The 9,027-nt window shown below is 68.1% G+C and overlaps 1 pseudogene; it reads right to left on the bottom strand.

Moving 5' to 3' along the window:
- Window positions 1-311: 311 nt before the first annotated feature.
- On the bottom strand, window positions 312-9,027 carry LOC148594067 (maestro heat-like repeat-containing protein family member 7; annotated as a pseudogene).

The raw sequence follows: 9,027 nt of genomic DNA, 5'->3' as shown, positions 1-9,027 counted from the left end.
GTCTGTGTGATATTTCCCTTCCCCCTTCTCTAAGAAGGGGACTCCTCTAAGAGGGGGACCCCAATCCCTTCACAACCCGCGTTTTCTACTCCTTGGTTCGCCAAAGAACAGACAGGGCACACGGTGAAGAGACAGGAACGTTTCTTTGGCGAGGCCGGTGCGCAGAGCAGCCTGGCGTCAGGACGCGGCCGAGCGCCAGCAGCACAGACTGGCACCGCGCAGAGGGCAGCGCCGCCTCTGCCACGCTCTCCTCAGGCGGTCGCACAGGCCTTCCTGGGTGCCCGTGGATGCAGCCCCCTTCCCTGCAGCTCTCAGGATGAGCACGGTTTGGGTGGCCAGGGCAGAGATGGATGGGCTGCTGTCCTCCTGCAGGCCTTTCAGGGCTGAGGGGGAAGCACGAGCTCAGAGGAAGCCCCCATATCCCCCAGGCCCCAGGCCTCTCCTCCTAACACCACCCGTCCCAGCCAGCTCTGGCCACAGCCAGGATGGAGCCAGGGGCTCTGCTGGATTAGCCGGCAGCTGCTGCCCAGGAATGTGCCCAAGGTGCCTGGAATGTCTCTCTGCTCTCCCCACAGCACCCTGCTCTGCTCCTCTCGGGCAGCAGAGCCCTCCTCACCTACGTGGGGATGGGAGCTCCTTGGCCAGGGTCTCTCTTGGTCCCCCCAGCCCCGTGTGACCCCCCGCTTGCCCTCACTCACTCTCACAGATGGCCTCCACCGTCTCCTTACTCTGCTCCCCGCCGCGCTGCCCAGCATGCCCTAGGCCCACACACAGCGCCCCATAAATGCTGCTCCTCAAAGCTGTTCCCCCAGTGCTGCCCGCCTGGCCAGGCACCCCCGTCCCCTCGGGCCGGGCTCACCCCAGTCCCTTTCCCAGTGTCACCCGCAGGGCACCCCCGTCCCCTCGGGCTGGGCTCACCCCAGTCCCTTTCCGCAGTGTCACCCGCAGGGCACCCCCGTCCCCTCAGGCCGGGCTCACCCCAGTCCCTTTCCCCAGTGTCACCCGCAGGGCACCCCCGTCCCCTCGGGCCGGGCTCCCCCCAGTCCCTTTCCCCCGTGTCACCCGCAGGGCTCCTGCTCGAGGGGCTCCCGCCAGCCCCACCGCTGCGGGCGGAGATGCCTGAGGGCGGCTGGAGCCTCCAGGCGCCCGGCGCTGCCTCAGGCTCGGGGGCTGCAGCAGCCACGGGGCTGCTTTTGCTGCCAGCGCAGCCGCCGGGGCTGAGGCCGAGCTGTCCCAGGACAGCGATGGAGCTCGGGGCTCACCCAGGAACCGCACGGCCGCCTCGCGCAGGGACTCCTGGCTGCTCTCCAGGTAGGACAGGCTCTGGCGCAGGTATTGGTCCGCCCTCCTCCTGCCCCTGCTCCCGGCCAGCTGGGGAGAGCACAGGGCTCAGCGCACACCGTCCTCTCGCCGTCCTTCCCCAGGAGCAGCCGCCTCCCCCTGCCACCACACTCAGGACCCCGCAGAGGCCGGGCAGCCTGAGCCGGCGTTGGAGGCAGCGGAGGGCCCTGCTGCCCCGCGCGCGGAGGGGCCCTCCTGCTGCAAGGGCCCGCGGGGCCAGGGGCAGCTGCAGCACCCAGGGCTCAGCACAGGCAGAGGAGCCTGCAGGAGAGCCCGCGAGGGCTGATCCTGCACCCGGAGCCGCCAGCCCCACACACTGGGCACGGGGGAGGAAAGAGCTGCTCCGCGCTGGGCTGCGGCCTGGGGACTGTCCTTACCAGGCACTTGCTGATGAGCCAAGTCTGCTGGCTCTGAGCCAAGCGCCTCAGCTCCTTCCACCTGAGGAGCTTGGCGGCACCAAGGAGGGCTTCCTGAGCAGCCTGCACATGGAAGAAACGGGGAGATGCCACCGCAGCCCATGGGACAAGAGCCTGTGCCCCCCACCGCCCTCCTCTTGACAAGGCTTAGAGCATTTGCTGGCCCTTCATGGCAAGGGGCAGCAGCAGGGCACTGAATCTGCTTTGGGGTCCTTGGCCCCCTCGGTGGAGGGCAGAAACATGGAGCAAGCAGCACCTGAGCCACCCTGTCCTGAACAGGCAGCACGGCAGAGACTGCCGAGAGCTGCTGAGCTGCAGCCCAGGCCAGCGGGAGGCTGAAGGGCTGCAGCCCCAGAGACATCCAGGCAGGACTCGGCCAGGACCACCTCCCACGGCTATTCCCAACGTGGCTACTGGGCTCCCCAGCGTGCCCCATTGCTCAGCCGTACCTCCACCACGCTGGGGCTCTCATCCTGCAGGTGGAAGAGCAGTGGCAGTGTGCTCGTGTGCATGTGCTGCTTCATCTGCTCCTTTGCCCTGCCTGCTGCTGTCTCCACGAGCCTGCTGAAGAGCTGCATGGAGATCCTTCGTGTGTGCTCGCACTCCTGGTGGCAAGGAAGAGAGAAGTGCTCAGCCCTGGCACCGCACGTGGCAGCTTCCTGCACAGGCTGCACTGGTGCAATGCAGCCCTGCAGCCAGGACAGCGTGGGCAGCGCAGGGCAGTATCCCAAGAGCCCGGGCAGAAGGGCTCCTGGCAGCCTCCCGCGCACACCGGCCGGCCCCACGGCTCTGCCCCCCGCCTTACATCCTCAAAGAGGGGCAGGAGCTTCTCAGCCAGCTGCGGAGCCATGTCCATGAGCACTGGTCTCTCCAGGACAGGGACCACATGGCTGAGCACCAGGAGGGCCTGGCCGCTCATGTCCCTGTCCTCGTCCTGCAAGTATCTCATGAGCTGAGGCATCAGGACACGCATTCTTCCGACCTGGATGTGGGAAATACGAGTTCAATTTAAAAAAACAGAAATAAAAGGCTACCCTGGCACCTTATTAGACAGCAGCTTCCCTCTGTCTCCCAGCCGTTAGGAGATGGCTTGCTGGGTGCTGGGCCAAGATCTGCAGCCCCCTCAGCCCCCCAGGCCCAGCAAAGTCCAAGCCAGCCTGTTCCCTGGCACCCAGCTCACACAGCTTCCCCCAGTGATGCCCTGCTCACCATCTCCTGTCTCCTGCACAGCACGAGGAGGCTCCTGAGTCCCAGCTTGCGCATAACCCTGCAGTGACTCTCCAGGGACATCGCAGAGATTCCCAGGAAAATATCCTCATATGCACGAAGGTCACTGCAGGCCAGCAGCTGCAATGCACAGCACAGAGAAGGTGGCAATGGCCGCAGTGCTCCCTGTGTCGGACACCGCTGGATGCCACCAGCAGCTCCGGGCAAGGGCAGCGGGCTCAGAGGAAGCCTGGCCAAGGGCAGCAGTGACTGCAGGGAGCCCCGGGACCCCCTCCCTGCCTGGGGCCTCAGGGCACAGCGAGGGCCCAGCCTTGGCCTGCTCCTGCCCTCCCTGCACCAGCCTCCTGTCCCCATGCTCTGGAGGGGCCCTTGGACAGAGACACAACACAACGGAGGCACCAAGTACACGTGGGGACAAGAAGGAGCCCGCTGCAGAGGGGCCAAGGCCGAGGGGACTCATGGCAGAACACCCACTGCCCCACTGGTGCTCGGGGCCCTCCGTCCCGCGGCTGGGGCTACATCTGGAGCTAGAAGCAGCCCAGAAGGGCAGTGCCCACACGAGGCTCACCTCCACCAGGAAAGCCATGGCAGGGATCTCCGTGCAGGGCTCCTGGCGCAAGAGCAGCGCTCCCAGCCGTTGGAGCAGCACAAGGCGCAGCGCTCTTGGGCTCCTCCTCATCTCTCTGGCGGAGGGAAGAAGGCTCTGTGAGGCCTGAGCAGCCCAGGCAAAGCTCTCCTGAGCCTGCACCCTCACTGCCTCCCATCACATCCCTTGGGCCACCACGCACAGAACAAAGCCACCTTTGTGTGCAGAACTGGGCACCCCCGTGGGCTCTGAGAGCCACCCTGTGCACAGGGGCGAAATGCTGCAGCAGAGCGGGGAGACGGGGGCTCTCACCTGGCCAGCAAACCCACTCCCTGGTGATGGGTCTCGGCGCGCAGGAGCATGTCCCAGCCGCCCCTCCTTGCCATGGCCAGCACCACGTTCTCGAAGCCGGCCTGGCACAGCAGTGCTTTGATGGTCTGCACTGCAAGCCTGTGTGCAGAGAAAACACCCGCTCACACTCGGAGCCCCGGCGCTGCCTGCAGCCCTGCCTGGCGGGGACGGCGGGGACGTGATGGAGCACCTCACGGGGCTGCTGCACGTGGCCTCCTCCCTTCGGCATCTCCCCCACAGCGCGTCCGACTGCTCCTGCTCCAGCGCTGCCAGGAAGGCGCTCTGGAAGAGCAGCGCCAGCAGGAACGGGGGGAAGAACTTCCCTAGCTCGTGCAGGCAGGGGGGCTGCTGGAGGATCTCGTGCAGCGCACGCGTTGCCTGCAGAGAAAGCCAGAGACAGCCCTTGCTGCGAGATGTCCCTCCTGTGCTGCTGGAGCTCGGGGTGAGGCTCCTCGCAGCGCCCTGCGCCTTGGTGGGGCTGTCTGGCCAGAGCGGAGCCACGGCAGCTCCTGGGGCTCGGTGCCACAGAGCCACCATGAGCCTTCCTGGGCAGTGGGAACATCCCCCTGGAGGGCCACACGTAGCCTGGAGGCCACCCTGGCTCCCCTGACCGGGCCCTGGTGACGTTTCTGCTGCCTGGAGCCCTCACGTGGCCCTGGCCCCTAGTGCTGTCCCCAGCGCAGGCTGAGCGCGTGCCGCACGCGCAGGGCGATGCAGGGGTGCAGGGGGACACGCAGCCGCTCCGGCCAGCTCCGTGTGTGCGGGTGTGCAGAGGGCCCCAAGCAGGCCCAGCAGCCCAGCAAGCTGGCGCTGGCCAGGCCCTGCCAGCCGCAGCCCCCGTCCCGCGCTGGGCCCGTGCGTCCCGGGAGGCCCCGGCCTGGGGCTGCATGAGAGGGGCAGCGGGAGCCCGGCCTCTCGCCGCAGGGCAGGGGCAGCCCGAGGGCAGAGCGGGGCTTCCCCCACAAACTCACGGCCAGGGAAGAGGCGGCCGAGGCCGCTGCCTCGCGCAGCCGCCAGTCCTGCAGCGCACGGAGCAGCTCCCGCAGCACCGGCTCCGCGGCGCCCGGCCTGGACAGCAGCACCTTCCACATGGCCCCGGCGGCGCTGCGGGCCCAGAGCGCTTGGTCAGCGGCTGCCGCGGCTGCAGCCCCGTGGCCTGCGAGGCCGCAGCCCTGTCCCTGCCCTTGCCCCGGCCAGCACAGACCTGTCACACGAGGGGCAGCAGCTCAGCAGGCTGGCGACCACCTTGTCCGGGCACGCGCTGCTCAGCTGGAGAAGAGCCCTGTCCAGGCTGCGCCGTGCAGACGCATCCCGCACGGCCAGGATGGTTTCCCACATTGTCTGCACCAGCCTGGGCACCTGCAGCCCACATGGCAGAGTGTGAGGCTCTGCCGCACTGCAGCCCTTTGCTCAGCTCCCAAGGAGAAGGTCTGCCCTTGCCACCGCTCTGGGCTGGCCACAGAGGCAGTTGGGTGCCTGGTACACGAGCACTCAGGGGAAAAACAAGCCCCCAAAGGGGCTGAACCCCGGCCGTGCCACCCGCAGGCTACTCACATGCTCCAAAAGGCCCGCGTCGTCCGTGACGAGCTCGTCCAGCATGTGAGCAGCCGCCTGCGGGTCGTAGCTGCTGCAGGCTCTCATGCCCCGGATGGCTACAAGGACGGCCTCTGCCTTCTCGTCCGGCCACAGGTGCTTCCCAAACATCTAGGGCAGAGCAGAAGGCAGCCCCGAGAGGTGTCACAGCCAGGATCCCGACTGCATGGCCTGGCTGAGCAGCGCGTGGCCCTGAGAGCGACACGGGGCAGCGCTGGCACAGCGAGTCCCTCCGAGCCAGGAGCCGGGGCTCTGCTGGCTGCGGTGACGGCGCTGGGATGGGGCTGGTGCCTGGGGTTAAGGTCCCACCCGCTGCTCCTGCAGGGAAGCAGAGCTTGCGGGATGCAGGAAGGAAGCCCCGGGCTAGTCCTGGCCTAAGGAAAGTGCCAGCCCTCTCCTCAGCCCCACCTGCAGCCGCCCCTCTCCGCGTCCACGTTGCAGCTGACCCCACAGCTGGAGGTCCCAGCCAGGGAGGCCTCCTTACCCTGCTCATTGCCCTGGTGTCCCTGGACCGGGAAAGCCTCAAGGTGCCTGCGGTTTCCCAGTCCTCTCGGAGCTCCTGCTGCCAGGCGCTCTCCTGCGACGGCTCCCGGCCTGCGCGGGAGGGGAAACACAGGGCACTCGGCATGAAGGCTGCACAGATGGACACGGCCCACGGAAGCATCAGGGACAAACCTCCCCTGGCAGGGGAAAAGGCCCCAGCAGGACAGAGAGCGCAGCAGGACGCCCAGGGAGGCGCTGGGCCTATTGCAAGGGGTGGGCGAGGGGAATTGCAACCACACAGAAATTCTTACTCGCTCCCTGCACGAGGAACTCGTAGAGGTGCCACAGGGCATCTGCAGCCTCGTCACTGCTGCCCTCGTCCTGGCAGGCGCCGCACAGGGTGAGATGTCCCACCAGCTGCCCCAGGACCGGCACGCTCCTCTCCAAGAAGCTGCCACAGCTGGCACCGCCCACTTGGAAGCATTCCCGGACCTGGGAAAGGGAGGCAGTGCTGCCACGAGGCCGGAGGGCAGCGCTCGGGATCAAAGCCCTGGCCCACGCTCCTTGCAGGCTTGGATCCCGGCTGAGCCGGAGCCTTGGTGGCTTCCCTTGGAGGCAGCCTGGAGCTCCAGGACACGGCCGCATGTGACAAGGGACAGGCAGTGGCTGCAGCTGGCCTGCACCACGGGCTCCTTACCGACACCAAGGAAGAGCTGGTCAGGAGATCCCCCAGCTTCGCCAGGCGTCCCACAGCCCTCTCGTGCACAGCTGCCTGCTGGCACTCAGCGTAGGGCAGGAGGAGCTGCAAGGAGAAAAGCTGCTGCTCTGCCCTGTGTCCCGCAAAATGCCTGGCCAGGTTTGTGCCTTGGAGCCCCGGCAGAGCCCGGAGAGGGGATCTTGCGTCCAGAGTCCCTTGTGCCTGTGGGGCAGATCTCCCAGACGGGCCTGATGTGACAGCAGGAGCCCATGGGGGTTGTAATGAGGGCAGGAGCGGGTTGAGGAGGAGGGGGTGTTGTCTGTACCAAGGGACACTGGGCTCACACAGGAGAACTGTGGGGATCCCCGTTCCCGTGAGGGAGCTTGTCCCCTCTCCGCACTGGGCTCTCTGCAGCCGCTGCTGGACAACTCCCCCCATCCCAGCACAGGGCCTGGAGCTGGCGGCTCTGCTCCTGGCAATACCAGACCTGCAGGATGGTCTTCATGTCCAGCACGCTGGAGGAAGGGCTGCCGAGCATCAAGGCCTGCAGCATGCTGTCCATGGCCTCCAGCATCTGCAAGGGGGACAGAGGGCTGAGGCGCTTCTTCCCCATTGCCCCCGGCTGTCAGAGAGGGCTCGGAATTCCTCCCGTGCCAGGGGGACGTGTAGAGCAGTGCTGAGGGCAGGAGAGCCCCCAGGGCAGGGGAGCTGCTGCTGCTGCTGCTGCTGCACAGGGCGCAGCCTGGGGACACTGCCCACGGCCCTGGGGACACTGCCCATGGCCCTGTCCAGGGCAAGGGGGACAGGGCAGGGGCGAGGGAGAGGCAAGCGGGGAGCCTGCCCTGAGCCTCCCTGGAGCAGCCAGCACCCACCTGGGAGTAGAGAGCAGCATCCAGGTGCTCCCGTGGAGGCAGGGAGAAGACGCTGGAGAAGCAGGCGTCCAGCAGGCCCTCCAGCTCGCGCTCCAGCAGCAGCCCGGCTTTGCTGCGAGCAGAGAGGGGCTTCCAGTGCCTGGGCTGGCAGCAGCCAGCAACACCCTTCTGTCCTGGGCAGGGGGATGCACCCGGGGCTCGGGAGGCCCGTGAGCGATGGGCAGGCCAGGCGGGGAGGGAGCCCCATGGGAGTCACCTCTTCTCGCCAGCACGCTGTCCAGGGACAGGGGACACAGCGGGCAGGGGGGCCCAGTGATGTCCCCACCTCCTGCCTCAGCCCTGGGGAAAGGCCCGCACCCACGGGAGAGCTCCAGGGCCCTCTCTGCTCTCCCGGCTCCAACCCTCTTGGTGCCCCCAGATGCCAATGGGAGACTCCCCCAGGTCGAGGGAAGGCTCCCTGCAGGACTGGGGCCCTCTGGGGTATCTGCTGGGGAGGCCGTGGCCCAGCCAGGCCTGGGGCAGCTACCTCATGGCACTGATGCAGAGCATGACCTGCTGCCGCACGGCCGTGCCCAGGTGGTTCCTGGGCTCCTCCTGCAGCAGCACCTGGACAGCACAAGCGGGAAGGGTCGCAGGGAGCTGCCAGGGCCCCACAAGCGGCTGTGCCCTCCAGCCAGCCCCCCACACGTCCCCGCGCTCACAGCAGCCCGTCCTGCTGCGGAGCGGGGCCGGGGCCCTCCCGAGCAGCCCCGGAGCCCCGCGTGCCCTCACCTCCAGCGCCTCTGCCAGCCGGGATTTGCACTGCCACAGCTCCTGGCGCAGCAGCAGAGCGGGCAGGCCGGGCGGGCAGGACGCTGCGCAGAGGGTGCAGACGCAGGCCAGAAAATGCAGCTTCTCGGCCTCTTCCTGCTGCAGGAGCAGAGGGACGAGGAGAGAGCGTCAGAGGGGCCGGCGCGCGGCCGGCAGCACCAGCGCATGGCAGGGGCTGCAGCGACACGTGGGCGCCTGCGAGGGAGCGGCCCCAGCGCCAGCAGCCCCGTGGGGCCGTCGGAGCGCCCCGAGGGAGCCGGCAGGAGAGGCCGGGCAGCCCCGAGCGGGACGGCGACACTCACCTTCCCTCCACGCTGCAGAAAGGCGCGCACGCGCTCCAGGGCTTCCTCTGCCTCCTCCGTGGGCAGATCCGCACCGGGAGCTGGCGGGAAGGGAGCGGGCAGAGCTGCAGGGCTGCCCGGAGCTGCAGGAGGCAGCGGAGCGCTCTGCCCCGCGCACGCTGCTGCCGGCCGCACGGCGAGAGCTCGTGGCCCCGGCGCGGCCAGCGCGGCCCCCGCACTCACCCGACGGCGCCTCCTCGGGCGCGCGGCTCGAGTGGGGCTCCAGGTCGCACACGCTCCCTGCAACCGCCCCATCCTCCTCCTGCTCCTCAGCAGCCACCGAGCGGTGGCCGGGGAGTCGCTCCGCCAT

This window comes from Tinamus guttatus, unplaced genomic scaffold (genome assembly GCF_059628265.1).
Source record: "Tinamus guttatus ecotype Peru unplaced genomic scaffold, ASM5962826v1 Tinamus_guttatus_pri_ptg000301l, whole genome shotgun sequence".
Classification (NCBI taxonomy): Eukaryota; Metazoa; Chordata; class Aves; order Tinamiformes; family Tinamidae; genus Tinamus; species Tinamus guttatus.
Note: the sequence above shows the minus strand (reverse complement) of the source record. Positions and strands in the feature narration are given on the sequence as shown.